Genomic DNA, 14767 nt, shown 5'->3' with positions numbered 1-14767 from the left:
CCTACTGCTTATGCTGTTTGTTAAAAGGACCCAGTTTTCTGTAACTGATGCAACACTTGGAAAGAAGATTTGCTAAACAATTGACAATAATTTTATGATTTGTTTGGCAAGTGTATTTTCAGTATGCTCTAATAAATTTATATTTTGGTTTTTTAGTGGTTCATGAAATATTGAGTGACCTAATTCCATTTCCCAAAAGACAAGACTAAAGAGCAGATTTTAGGTTAATGGAGACTTGCTAATTGCAGACATTTGGTAAGGCTCAATTTGAATAGAGAAGCTTTCTTTTCTATAAATAAATAGAAATTCATATGAAACTGTTTGTTATATTGACTTAAACTTCAAGTTAATAGGCTGCTATGTTTTTGTAAGTGTTCAGAATCAAATCTTTGTCTTTTATTTCTTCAAATGTAGTGGTGCTTCTACCTCAATTTTAACGTTCTCCTCGTTTTCCAATTTAAAAGAGCAGATAAGAGATAAGTGCTCCGGATGACAGCAAAGTCTCTTCAGTTACACAGCTCACGCAAAATGGGGCCCAGATGAATATCAGCTACCAAGATTAAGTCACTGTTCATGGTTCATTTTTCAGTTTTAGAAAACACCAAGTATTATAGTCTTTTTTTAAAAAGAAAAACCAAAGTCATCTTTTATCTTTTACTGAAGTCAAAGGCAACTTTTAACACCCTATGAATTTCAAAAAGTGAAGTTTGAACTTAAAGCCAGTTGAGTGTTAAGTTTTAGTTCTCACTCTTTGTATCCTATGCATTAAGCCCTATTTATAAATTCAAAGAATAAGGATAGCAAAACTCCTAAAAATGTGCTTAAAAAAAAAAAAGTGTTCCACCACCACCAAAAAAGAAAGAAAACACTTTTTTAAAAGTGTTGAAGCTTTTTGTGCATTATCTTGAAAGTTATATGATGGATAGGCTCAAATTAAATGTATGGATTGATCTCCTTTTCAGGAACTGAAAAATCACAATTCTTATACATCCTTTACTTGGAGTTTTAAAAATCGTTTTCTCTTTTTCATTGTTCACATCTTTAGTTTGAATCCTATGTTTCAATTTCCAAACTTGTTCTTTCAAGCAGCTGGTTAAGCATGACCTAATAGCAACATATGTGTGTATCCCCATACCACACTAAATGAAGGTGTAAGTATACAAAAGGTGTATTCAGAAAGGACAAAGAGATGAAGGGAGTCAAGCATACACACAAAACATTTCAAAAAATATTTTGGCAGACAAGAAGTAAGCTGGAGGAGTGGCACTTGATTAAATCCATTCCCTCATAGCTCAGTCAGCAAAGAATCCACCTGTGATGCAGGAGACATGGGTTCAATTCCTGGGTAGGGAAGATCCCCTGGAGAAGGAAATGGCAACCCACTCCAGTATTCTTGCCTGGAAAATCCCATGGACAGAGGAGCCTGGTGGGCTACATTTTATGGGGTCGCAAGAGTCAGATACAACTTAGTAACAAAACCACCACCACCAGTCATAGTTACGACCCAAGTTTCCTAAGGGTGGAGAGGACATATGCTGAGAAGACATCATCCCAACAAAATGGAAGAACCCATAAGGCACTAGGAACACAGAACCCACAAAAGTGTACTTGAGATTCAGGGCAGAAAAAAAGGAGATTGGTCAAAAGTCAGCAGGGAAAGCCTTAGATTGCTAGTTGCCTTATTCTTTCTCAACCACCAGTGCCCATCAACCAACCCTTCTATCTTTAAAAAAAAAAAAAAAAAAAAGGAGGGGGAAAAATGTGGGGAAACAGAGACTATGCAAGGTATGAGATATAAAATCAAATATTCTAAGTATTGAATTATTTTCTTATATATAACTTTGGAAAATAATTTCCAAAAAATTAAAATGAGAATATTGCAATCAACTGGAGTACTTAGTATGTTTCTTTCATGATAGCAATAGTTGTAGGGCTGTTTAAGGCACATGGCAGATCTGTAATGGAGATCTTATTAGACCTATTATGCAGATAAGAAAATTAAGCCTTACAGGAATTAAGTAAGCAATTTATCCAAGGTCAAACAGCTGTTAGGTAGTGGTCCTAGTACTCAGACTCAGTGCTGTTGATTATAAGCCTTATGCTTATACTGCTATCCCTAAATTCTTTGAAAAATTTTGGTTTGCAATCACTCTGAACAAAGGGAAGACTCTGAGATAAAGAAATAAGCGTAGTGGAATGTCCCCTGTAAATTTTGTTGTTGTTGCTGTTTAATCACTAAGTACTTAGAAGTTCCAAATTTGCCACCAGGGAAGCCCTCCTGCAAATTTAGAACTTCTAATTGCTTCGTTGTTTAATTAGATTGATGAACTTGAAATGTTAAGACTGGTATAAATACTTATAACTATTATGTTTTCTCTAAAGCAGCAAATAAACAAAATTAAATTTAGAAATGAAAATTAAACTGAACAATGTGGGTCAATCCTACCCAGAGTTTCTTATCTTTTTTTCTGTTAGTCATTTCCTCTGACGCTTGTTTTTCTCTGTGCCTAGTGAGTTCTAAACTCATCCTCTGATGGAAATTTTCCTGTGGTGAACAGTTGAGACCAAAGTACCTAATGTGATTTATACCCCTTTAAATATTTGCATTCTTTACCAACCTCTGTCATGTTGTTCAAATATCAATTTGCATATTCATATATTGATTCTGCACAGGAAGAGTTGGGCAGAATCATCCTTCAGGAGAGCTCAGCTGAGGTGGGGAATGGAGAATTGAGTAGAGTCGGTGAAAATGTGGATTTGTGGGCTGATGTGGAAGGAAAATCTTTACAGCATATCTTTTGTCCATCTGCCTCATCTAGCATTTTTAGGCAGGCTGAATAAAATGAAAAGTCTATCCAGAACAATAGTAAACATGGGGGAAATCTGCGTGGTAAAATGCTTTGTGAAGATCATATGCAAATGGTGGACAGGCAGTGCAGTGCTGCCCACCTGACATAAGTCAGGTGAGGCTAAGGATGGGCTGAGGCCCTTGACCTTGTTCCAGCCTCCTTAGCTTGTTCACAGCAACAGGGAAGCTGTTCCTCCCCACTGCATGCTTGCCCAACTGGGAAGACCTCAAAATTATGAGCCTGGTTGGATTACCTCAGGTCATTTTGTACTGGAAACTTCAGGACAATGCTCGACCATAAATTACACTGAACATCTTTTCCTTCCACTCCAGTTTCATAATGTCTGCTAAACAGACTTCTGATAAAAATATGTCTTTAAGTACTAAGGTTTGCAAGCTCTGGGTAAAAGGCTGTAAAAGTCAACCTTTTCAAAGACCTACAAATGAAACACCAAAAGCTTGTTAAAATGAATTGCCTGATAACCTTTCTCTTTACATTTTTTTCTGCTTTAACTGTATTTTTTATCTCACTTTTTCCTTCCTGTAGAGTTTTTTTTTTTAATGTTTCACAGTAAAAGCACATTTTGGTGCATAAAACACATTCATGTTGGTGGTGGAAATTTGTTACTTTATTGGTAAATTTAATATACTCTGTCACTGTGAAAAATTTGTGGTTTTATGCCATGGATGAAATGATCAATTTAGCTACTCTGCCATGTATATAGTGATAATATTCAGGCAAAAGGAAGAGACCAAAATTTTTTCTTCAATTTGTTTGGCTATTTTTCTTTACTCCAGTAGTAAATATTTTGTACATAATTTTTTTTGCATGATCTCTTTGTTAGTTTTTAGCACAGGAATTGTTGAGTAACTGGTTATGTGCATTTTAAATGATAATACCAATTGTAGACTGATATCTAGAAAGGTTGCACAAACTAATTCTCCAGTTAATAGGACTTAATGCTAATTATTTTATTCTTTTTCACTCTTAGGAGTAAAAACATCTCATAGCTTTATTGTTTTGTTTTTTACTTTTAAATCTTTTTCTTTTTGTAAAATGAAACATGTACAGAAAACCACACAGAAAAAAATGTGCATCTGAGTGCATTATTATAAGGTAATGCGTGCACATTCAGTTGCTCAGTCATGTTCAATTCTTTGCAACCCCATGGACCATAGCACACCAGGCTCTTCTGTCCATGGGATTTTCCAGGCAAGGATACTGGACTGTGTTGCCATTTCCTCCTCTAGGAGATCTTCCTGACCCAGGGATCAAGCCATGACTCCTGCATCTCCAGGACTGGCAGGTGAATTCTTTACCACTGAGCCATCTAAGAGGCCTTTTATAAGGTAAATGTGATCCTAACTTTTTCATACTGTTCATGGGGTTCTTAAGGCAACAATACTTCTCCAGTGGACCACGTTTTGTCATAACTCTCCACTATGACCCGTCCATCTTGGGTGGCCCTACACAGAATGGCTCACAGTTTCATTGAGTTAGACAAGGCTGCGGTCCATGTGATCAGATTGGTTAGTTTTCTGAGACTGTCGTTTTCATTCTGTCTGCCCTCTGATGGAGAAGGGTAAGAGGCTTATGGAAGCTCCCTGATGGGAGAGACTGACTGAGGGAGAAACTGGGTCTTGTGCTGATGGGCAGTGCCATGTTCAGTAAATCTTTAATCGAATTTTCTGTTGATGGGCGGGGCTGTGTTCCCTTCCTGTTGTTTGACTTGAGGCCAAACTATGGTGGAGATAATGAAGATAATGTGACCTCTTTCAAAAGGTCCCATGCAGGCACTTCAAAAAGTCCCATGCAACAGCAAAGGAAACTATAAGCAAGGTGAAAAGACAACCCTCAGAATGGGAGAAAATAATAGCAAATGAAACAACTGACAAAGGATTAATTCCCCAAATATACAAGCAGCTCATACAACTCAATACCAGAAAAACAAACAACTCAATCAAAAAGTGGCAAAAAATACCTAAACAGACATTTCTTCAAAGAAGTCATAATAGATGGCTAACAAACATGAAAAGATGCTCAACATCGCTCATTATTAGAGAAACACAAATCAAAACTACAATGATAGCAGCAGACTATGGAAGCAATCTAGATGTCCATCGACAGATGAATGGATAAAGAAGTTGTGGTACATATACACAATGGAATACTGCTGCTGCTGCTAAGTCGCTTCAGTCGTGTCCGACTCTGTGCAACCTCATAGACGGTAGCCCACCAGGCTACCCCGTCCCTGGGATTCTCCAGGCAAGAACACTGGAGTGGGTTGCCATTTCCTTCTCCAATGTGTGAAAGTGAGAAGTGAAAGTGAAGTTGCTCAGTCACGTCCGACTCTTCGCGACCCCATGGACTGCAGCCCACCAGGCTCCTCCTTCCATGGGATTTTCCAGGCAAGAGTACTGGAGTGGGGTGCCATTGCCTTCTCCGCAATGGAATACTACTCAACCATAAAAAGGAACACATTTGAGTCCGTTCTAATGAGGTGGATGAACCTAGAACCTATTATACAGAGTGAAGTGAGTCAGAAAGAGAAAGATGAATACTGTATTCTAACACATATATATGGAGTCTAGAAAAATGGTACTGAAGAATTTACTTACAGGGCAGCAAGGGAGAAACAGATATAGAGAATAGACTTACGAACATGGGGAGAGGGGAGAAGAGGGTGACATATATGGAAAGAGTAACATGGAAACTTACATTCAGATCAGATCAGATCAGTCACTCAGTCGTGTCCGACTCTTTGCGACCCCATGAATCGCAGCACGCCAGGCCTCCCTGTCCATCACCAACTCCCGGAGTTCACTCAGACTCATGTCCATCGAGTCAGTGATGCCATCCAGCCATCTCATCCTCTGTCATAAAATAGATAGCCAATGGGAATTTTCTGTATAAACTCAAACAGGGGCTCTGTATCAACCTAGAGGGGTGGGATGGGGAGGGAGATGGGAGGAAGTTTCAAAAGGGAGGGGATGTATATATATCTATGGCTGATTTATGTTGAGGTTTCACAGAAAACAGCAAAATTCTGTAAAGCAATTATCATTCAATAAAAAATAAATTAATTAAAAAAAAAAAAGAAAGGTCCCATGCAGGCACTGCTGCACTCAGTGCCCCCAACCCTGAAGCAGGCTACTGCCAACCCACACCTCTGCCAGAGACTACTGGACACTCACGGGCAAGTCAGGGTCAGTCTCTTGTGGGGTCCCTGCTCCTTTCTCCTGGGTCCTGGTGCACACAAGGTTTTATTTGTGCCCTCCAAGAGTCTGTTTCCCCAGTACAGTGTAAGTTCTGTGGTGGGGTTAAGGCGACCTCCTCCAAGAGGGCTTATGCCATACCCAGGTCTACTGCACCTAGAGCCCCTGCCCTTGCAGCAGTCCACTGCTGACCCATACCTCTGCAGGAGATACTCAAACGCAGTTCTGTCTCAGTCTCTGTGGGGTCTCTGGGTCCTGGGCCGGGGTGGGGGGCACAAGGTTTGTTTGAGCCCTCTGAGCGTCTCTGGTGAGGATGGGGTTTGATTCTAAACAGAATTTCTCCCTTCCTACCATCTTGCTGGGGCTTCTCCTTTGCCCCTGGACATGGGTATCTTTTATTGGTGGGATCCAAAATTCTCCTGTTGACAGTTGTTCAGCAGTGAATTGTAATTTTGGAGTTCTTGCAGGAGAAGATGAGTACACGTCTTTGTACTTCGCCATCTCCTATGTCCAGACACATGATCCAAGGATGTTTTTGTTAGATCTGGTGCCCCCATGCTAACTCCCCTGACTCATTTGAAAAGACCATGATGCTGGGAATGATTGAAGGTGGGAGGAGAAGGGGATGACAGAGGATGAGATGGTTGGGTGGCATCACCAACTCTATTGACATGAGTTTAATAAGCTCTGGGAGTTGGTGATAGTCAAGGGAAGCCTGGCGTGCTGCAGTCCATGGGATTGCAAACAGTTGGACACCACTGAGTGACTGAACTGAACTGAACTGATCCTAAGACTAAGTACACATCAAGTAATAGAACTTTATCAGTCATCTCCTGAAATTCCCCCTCAGTGAACTCATTCCCTTCAAAAGTAACCACCATCCTTACTTTTTAAACTAATCCGTCTTTGCTTATATTTGTGGCTTTATTATCCAATGAGGCATGTCTAAGAACTATCGTGTAGTCTTGCCCATTTAAAAAAAAAATGACTTTTTTTGGTTTCAATTTTATTTTACTTATGTTTTATTGAAATAGTTGGTTTATAACATTATATAGGTTTCATGCGGGCAACATTATATTTCTACCTGTATACACGACAGCATGCTCACCATTAAAAATTTAGTTTCCACCCATTACCATACAGTTGATCCCATTTACCTATTTTTCCCTCCTCTCAACCCCTCTTCCACTGGTAAATATTACTCTATTCTCTGTACCCAGATGTTTGTGTTTGGTTTGCCTTATTCATTTATACTACACATATAAATGACATCATACGGTATTTGTCTTTCTTCATCTGACTTACTTAACATAATAATCAAGATCCATTCATATTGCTAAAAATGGGAAAATTTCATCTTTTTTATGACTGAGTAGAATTCCACTGTATATATATACCACATTTTCTTCACTCTTTCATCCATTGATTGACATTTAGATCCACATTTTCTTCACTCTTTCATCCCTTGATTGACACTTAGATTGTTTCCAAATCTTGACTATTGTAAATAATTCTGTAATGAACATAGGGGTGCTTATATCTTTTCAAACTGATGTTTTTATTTTCTTCAGATACATACTCAGAAGTAGAATAGATGGTTCATATGGTAGTTTGTATTTTTAATTTTTTTAAGAATCTCCGTAATGTTTTCCACTGTGGCTATACCAGTTTATACTCCCACCAACAGTGTTTCGGGGTCTCACTTTTTCTCCATCCTCTCCAACTTTGTTATTCCTTGCTTTTTTATAATAGCCAATAGGCATGAGGTGATATCTCACTGTGGTTTTGGTTTGCATTTCCCTAATGATTAGCAATATTGAACATCTTTCTTGTGCCTGTTGGCCATCTGTATGTCTTCTTTAGAAAATTGTCTATTCAGGTCTTCTGCCCAATTAATGTTTTTTCTGTTGTTGTTGAGTTGTATGAGTTCTTTATATATTTTGGATATTAATCCCTTATTGGAAATGTAACTTGCAAGTATCTTCTCTTTTTTGGTGATTTGTCTTTTGGTTTTGTTGATGGTTTCCTTTGATGTGCAGAAGATTTTTGTGTTCCTGTGCTCCTGTGCTCTTCCACATATGAACACATATGAATGTAGCCATTAAGTACAAAAGAAAATAAAGCTGTTGATATTTGCTAAACTTGTGCTCCTGTGCTCTGCCATAAGATCATGCCCTGCGTAACCAGTGGTCCCAGAGTGAAAACACAGAAAGCCTAAAGCAGAGCTACTCCAGCTGCCCTGTAGACTTGTGAATGAGGATACTAAAATGCTGTTTTAAGCCTCTGAGAATTTGTTATGCAGCATTATGGCAGCACTAGCTGATTAATACAGTACTGTGAGGTTTTTCTCTAAATATCAATGTGATTCTGTCTGCAAATTACAAGAGGGGAAGAAATTTTAAAATAAAATAACATGTAGAAAATATACTGCTCTTTTTCAAGAAAAGTATTCCAGGAGCACTTTGCCCATAAATAGTTGCCAAGGTTGACAAAAATAACAGCCTCCAATAAACCAGCCAGTGAAGCAGAGTGCACAAGAGGTAAAGTCAGAATAATTAATATTTCTTCAAGAAATATCTAATAGTTACTATATTAGGGTCTATCGAGAAATAGAACCAATAGGATTCATATATATATATATATATATATATATATATAAAGAGATTTATTAGAAGCAATTGGCTCATGCAATTATACATGTCTGCAAAGTTCAAAATCTTCAGGGTGGGCTGGCAGGCTAGAGATCCAGGAGAGCTGCTGCAGTTCCAGTTCAGAGGCCATCTGCTGGAGAATCAGGAAGAGCCAGTGCTGCACATGAAGTCCAAAGGCCATCTGCTGGAGAATTCTCTTTTGCTGAAGAAAACTGGTCTTTTTTAAAAAATTTATTAGACTTTCCACTGATTGAATGAACCCAACATACTAGGTAAGGCAAACTACTTAAAGTTTACCAACATAAATGTTCAGTTCAGTTCAGTTCAGTTGCTCAGTCATGTCCAACTCTTTGGGACCCCAGGCCCCCCTGTCCATCACCAACTCCTGGAGTTCACCCAGACTCACGTCCATCAAATCAGTGATGCCATCCAGCCATCTCATCCTCCGTCATCCCCTTCTCCTCCTGCCCCCAGTCCCTCCCAGCATCAGAGTCTTTTCCAGTGAGTCAACTCTTCACATGAGGTGCCCAAAGTACTGGAGTTTCAGCTTTAGCATCATTCCTTCCAAAGAAATCCCAGGGCTGATCTCCTTCAGAATGGACTGGTTGGATCTCCTTGCAGTCCAAGGGACTCTCAAGAGTCTTCTCCAACACCACAGTTCAATAGCATCAATTCTTCAGCACTCAGCCTTCTTCACAGTCCAACTCTCACATCCATACATGACCAATGGAAAAACCTCATCCAAAACCTCTCAGCTTCACAGAAACCCAGAATAATGTTTATCCAAATATCTAGGCATTCTGTGGCCCAGTTAAACTGACACATAAAATTAACCATTGCAGTCATTTTGAGATTAATATTGACCATACAGCTAAACTTGTTATTTTGAGATCAACATGAATCCAGTGTAACCAGGGTAAATAGCAAGACTAGTCAGATACAAGCACACTGAAGTCATCCAGAAAAGAGAGACAGAGCCAGTCAGAGTCCAATAAAGAGACCTCACACCAGTTATTTTAACAGAGAGAACTTAATAAAAATATTTGCTAGTGATTGAGGGACTGAAAAGGCAAAAATATTACCTTAAAATACCATGGAGTTAGCATATGTAGGAAGTAGTTACCACTTCTGGCCTGGAGGAATAAAGGGAAAGACGCTATTTAAACATATAGGCTTGAAGCAAATGCCCATGTTGCTGAAACTCAGACCTTTAAGCCCACAGAGCTGGAACATACCAGATCTCTAAGTGAGGGGATGGGGGAGGGGGACACCAGGAGTCAGCACTAGGGTTAGTGTTCTTCAGCGGGCACAGTGAGGCTGGGCCTGTGAGTGTTAAAAAAAAAAGCTGGGGCCTGGAATCAAGGGCTACTACTGGAATGGACTGCCACTTTGAGGGTGAAGTGTTGCTACAGGACACTCAGAGATACAGCCAACAAGAAGAAACAGGAAAGAGTAAGTCTCTCCTTCCTTTTCCAGCTGAGGTCTCCCTCTAACACCCTCTATTCAGTTCAGTTCAGTTCAGTCGCTCAGTCGTGTCCAACTCTTTGCGACCCCATGAATCGCAGCATGCCGGGCCTCCCTGTCCATCACCAACTCCCGCTAGCTAGCCAAGGAGAAAGGTGATTCAACCAACCCCAGCCCACTTCCAGCCTAGTAAAGAAGGGTAGATTTGTGGCTGGAAGACATTAGCTTAATAACAGGGCACAGAGTTCCTAATGGCTGTAACCTCCAAAGTGGGGTAGATGCACCCAGGAAGATGCATAAGACAATCCATTAGGGAATGGAAAGAAATCTATTTGTATTTTTTATTCTAAAAAAATAAGAAAGAAAAAAAAAGCTTTACTAATTGTAAAGCACAGACTGATAGTGACAGTTATGTTTGAGAACATTAATATGGAGGAAGATAAAACAAAAAATTTAGCTAAGAGGGAAAAACCTAAATAAAACATCAGGAAGGAAACTGGCCTGGCTAAAATGCAGTGTACTTATACTTACTTGTGCAGTGGCAAGGAAGAGGACCTAATAGCAGTAATTAAGAATCCTTTTGTACAAGTAAGACATGTTTGTACTAGTGAACTCTAAAAGAAAATCAAATAGGCTTTGTGGATTCCTAGTACCAATAGTAACATTAAGTTGGTATGAAAGAAGGACCCTCCCTATTTGTTTGTGGGATGTCACATGGCTCCAGTGCTCAGAAAACTGAAATATACACTATGCCATTGGCCACCCCCAAGATTTTTCAAACACAGAAGCATGAGGACAAGCTCTCTTGTCAAGGGCAGCACCATGCTTGCATTCTCCCATTGGCTAGCCACAGCAATGAGAATAAAGAGACTCTCTCAAGTTGCTCATGCCACAGACAGCAGCAACAAGGAAGCCAGATCAGAGGACCTGGAGTAGATTTTTTCTTATACACAAATGAGACACATTTTAAGTGAAAGTTAAGTTGCTCAGTCATGTCCGACCCTCACCGACCTCATGGACTGCAGCCCACCAGGCTCCACCGTCCATGGGATTTTCCAGGCAAGAGTACTGGAGTGAGGTGCCATTGCCTTCTCCGACACATTTTGAGGACATGTACATAAAACTGCAGGAGATACATGGAGAGGGAGACTAACAAAATGGTCAGAGAGATGATGCACTGAACCTCTTAAATTTTCATATTTAATTCTCATGTGACTCATTTGTACCCTTATGCTGGTGGAATCAAGAGATGTGTGTTGGGGGGAGGAGGATATATTCTTCCATTCTAGAAGTATTTCTTGAGTGCCTTCTGTGTAATCGGCACTATTCCAGAAATCAGTGCTATAGGAATGAACAAGATCAATAAGACCCCATGCCTCAAGAATTACAGACCTAAGAGACCCTCTGATGTAGCAGTGGCCTGGAACTTCAATTTCCTGATACACTTGAGCTCTGTAGATGTTAGAGTTCATGTTATCTAAGAATTTTCAATCTCTGTGAACTTGCCCCCAAATTAGATTCAGAGTCAAGATACTCTCACCAAATCTACAGCCAATTCAGTGATATTATAATGCTTGTCCTATGGTTTTTCCAGTGGTCATGTATGGATGTGAGAGTTGGACTGTAAAGAAGGCTGAGCGCCGAAGAATTGATGCTTTTGAACCGGGGTGTTGGAGAAGACTCTTGAGAGTCCCTTGGACTGCAAGGAGATCCAACCAGTCCATTCTGAAGGAGATCAGCCCTGGGATTTCTTTGGAAGGAATGATGCTAAAGCTGAAACTCCAGTACTTTGGCCACCTCATGCGAAGAGTTGACTCATTGGAAAAGACTCTGATGCTGGGAGGGACTGGGGGCAGGAGGAGAAGGGGATGACAGAGGATGAGATGGCTGGATGGCATCACTGACTCGATGGACGTGAGTCTGGGTGAACGCCGGGAGTTGGTGATGGACAGGGAGGCCTGGCGTGCTGCGATTCATGGGGTCGCAAAGAGTCGGACACGACTGAGTGACTGAACTGAACTGAACTGATAATGCTTGTCCCAAGCTAAGCTCAAAGCACAAAGCTTTTCTCCAACTCAAGGAGTCTTATATTAACTTTATTAATTCTACTGTATGCAGGTCAGGAAGCAACAGTTAGAACTGGACATGGAAAAACAGACTGGTTCCAAATAGGGAAAGGAGTACATCAAGGCTGTATATTGTCACCCTGCTTATTTAACTTATATGCAGAGTACATCGTGGGAAGTGCTGGGCTGGAGGAAGCACAGGCTGGAATCAAGATTGCTGGGAGAAATATCAATAACCTCAGATATGCAGATGACACCACCTTTATGACAGAAAGTGAAGAGGAACTAAAGAGCCTCTTGATGAAAATGAAAAAGGAGAGGGAAAAAGTTGGCTTAAAGCTCAACATTCAGAAAACTAAGATCATGGCATCTGGTCCCATCACTTCATAACAAATAGGTGGGGAAACAGTGGAAACAGTGGCTGACTTTATTTTTCTGGGCTCCAAAATCACTGCAGATGGTGATTGCAGCCATGAAATTAAAAGACGCTTACTCCTTAGAAGGAAAGTTATGACCAACCTAGACAGCATATTAAAAAGCAGAGACATTACTTTGTCAACCAAGGATGGTCTAGTCAAGGCTATGGTTTTTCCAGTAGTCATGTATGGATGTGAGAGTTGGGCTATAAAGAAAGCTGAGCACTGAAGAATTGATGCTTTTGAACTGTGATGTTGGAGAAGACTCTTGAGAGTCCCTTGGACTGCAAGGAGATCCAACCAGTCCATCCTAAAGGAGATCAGTCCTGGGTGTTCATTGGAAGGACTGATGTTGAAGCTGAAACTCCAATACTTTTGGCCACCTGATGCAAAGAGCTGACTCATTTGAAAAGACCTTGATGCTGGGAAAGATTGAGGGCAGGAGGAGAAGGGGGTGAGATGGTTGGATGATTGGATGGTATCACCAACTCAATGGACATGAGTTTGGGTGAACTCCGGGAGTTGGTGATGGACAGGGAGGCCTGGAGTGCTGCAGTTCATGGGGTTGCAAAGAGTTGGACATGACTGAGCAACTGAACTGAACTGAACTGAACTGAACTCTATACATGATACGTAGCGACCAGCTATCATCTTGAAATGAAAGATGTGATTATCTAGCTTGGTAAGAGAGATGGAGACTGAATTCTTCACATCAAGCCATTGGTTTCTCTTTTTCTCAGTTTCTTCAGATGTAGCTTTAAAAAATAGGGCCATTATGATAGCAGGCCTAAAAATTATTCAATTAAGTGGAATAGTGATCCCTCATGTGCATAATTGATATTAATATTTTTCCACCATGGAATTCTTACACTGCTTGATGTTGGATGAAAATATAAACCAAGGTAACATTCTGCTCATCAGGACATCTTTACATTTATCCCCAGTAGGGCTGTTTCAAGGATTAGAAAACTAAAGACCAGAATGAGCAAATGAACAAGCTGAACTTGTATGTAAACTCATATGCACATTCTTTTAAGGAATTATGAAGTAATCAAAAGTTTCTTTTAAAAGACATTTTAGGGAATCCATTTGTAAAAACCAAACTTGTATATATTCTAAAGCTACTCATCCTTTAAAATGATGAAAACTTTCTGAAGATGGATGGTATTGAGATTGCTCAACAGTATGAATGTACTTATGCCACAGAACTGTACACTTAAACACTGCTAAAATGGTAAATTTTATGTATATATATTTTAATGTAATAAGAAATACTTTAAAAATTCCTCCTGAATAAACCAAAGTTGAAAATATTCTCCAAATTGAGTCTGAACTTTCATCACACGTTATTTGGTTTGACTCTTGAGTGACTACTATACCCGCAGTTCTTAGGTTCCTGCCAAAGTCTTTCTGTGTCTTTGGCTTGGTTTTGAAGGATAACATTTATTGGCTACATAAAATATAACTCATGTCCTAACTGATTAATTAAAATCAATGAATAAATACATTGTCCAAATTGAGCTCAGTTTTGAGTTTAAAGTTATAGCCTTAGCTCCAAGAAAATGCCTATTGCCTTTCTAGCATATGTATTCAATACTTACATTTGTATTTGCCAAACAATTCCTCCAGAGATACCATGTGACTACTTTTAATTGAAACATGTTGGAGCTCTTTATCTGATGTCCAAATCTTACATAAATATATTTGTATGGAAAACTGTTTAACGATTCAATATCCATATTCAGGCCAAGGTACGTACACAGCTCAAATGATTTTCAGTTCTAGTCCATTGGGATCAATGTTCAACACAGAGTTGATGGTCCTATGAACCAGGAGATTATTGTCAAACACGTAGTGCATAATTCTTAAACCAACTAGCTATATGTTTTTAATATAAAACTGACTGACTCCAATCTTTATCTGTCTCCAGAATGTTGTTTTCTAAGATTTTTTCACGGTAGGCCATAAGGTATTCTGCAGAGAGTCTAGGTTAATATATAGTCCATGGGGTTGCAAAGAGTCAGACATGACTGAATGACTTTCACTTTCAGGTCTGTGAAAGTGGAGGACTTGTTCAGAAATGTCTGGATGAGCTAAAGTATGGGA

Source organism: Bos taurus, chromosome 6 (assembly GCF_002263795.3).
Source record: "Bos taurus isolate L1 Dominette 01449 registration number 42190680 breed Hereford chromosome 6, ARS-UCD2.0, whole genome shotgun sequence".
In the NCBI taxonomy this organism is placed as follows: domain Eukaryota; kingdom Metazoa; phylum Chordata; class Mammalia; order Artiodactyla; family Bovidae; genus Bos; species Bos taurus.
This window is presented reverse-complemented; position numbering follows the sequence as displayed.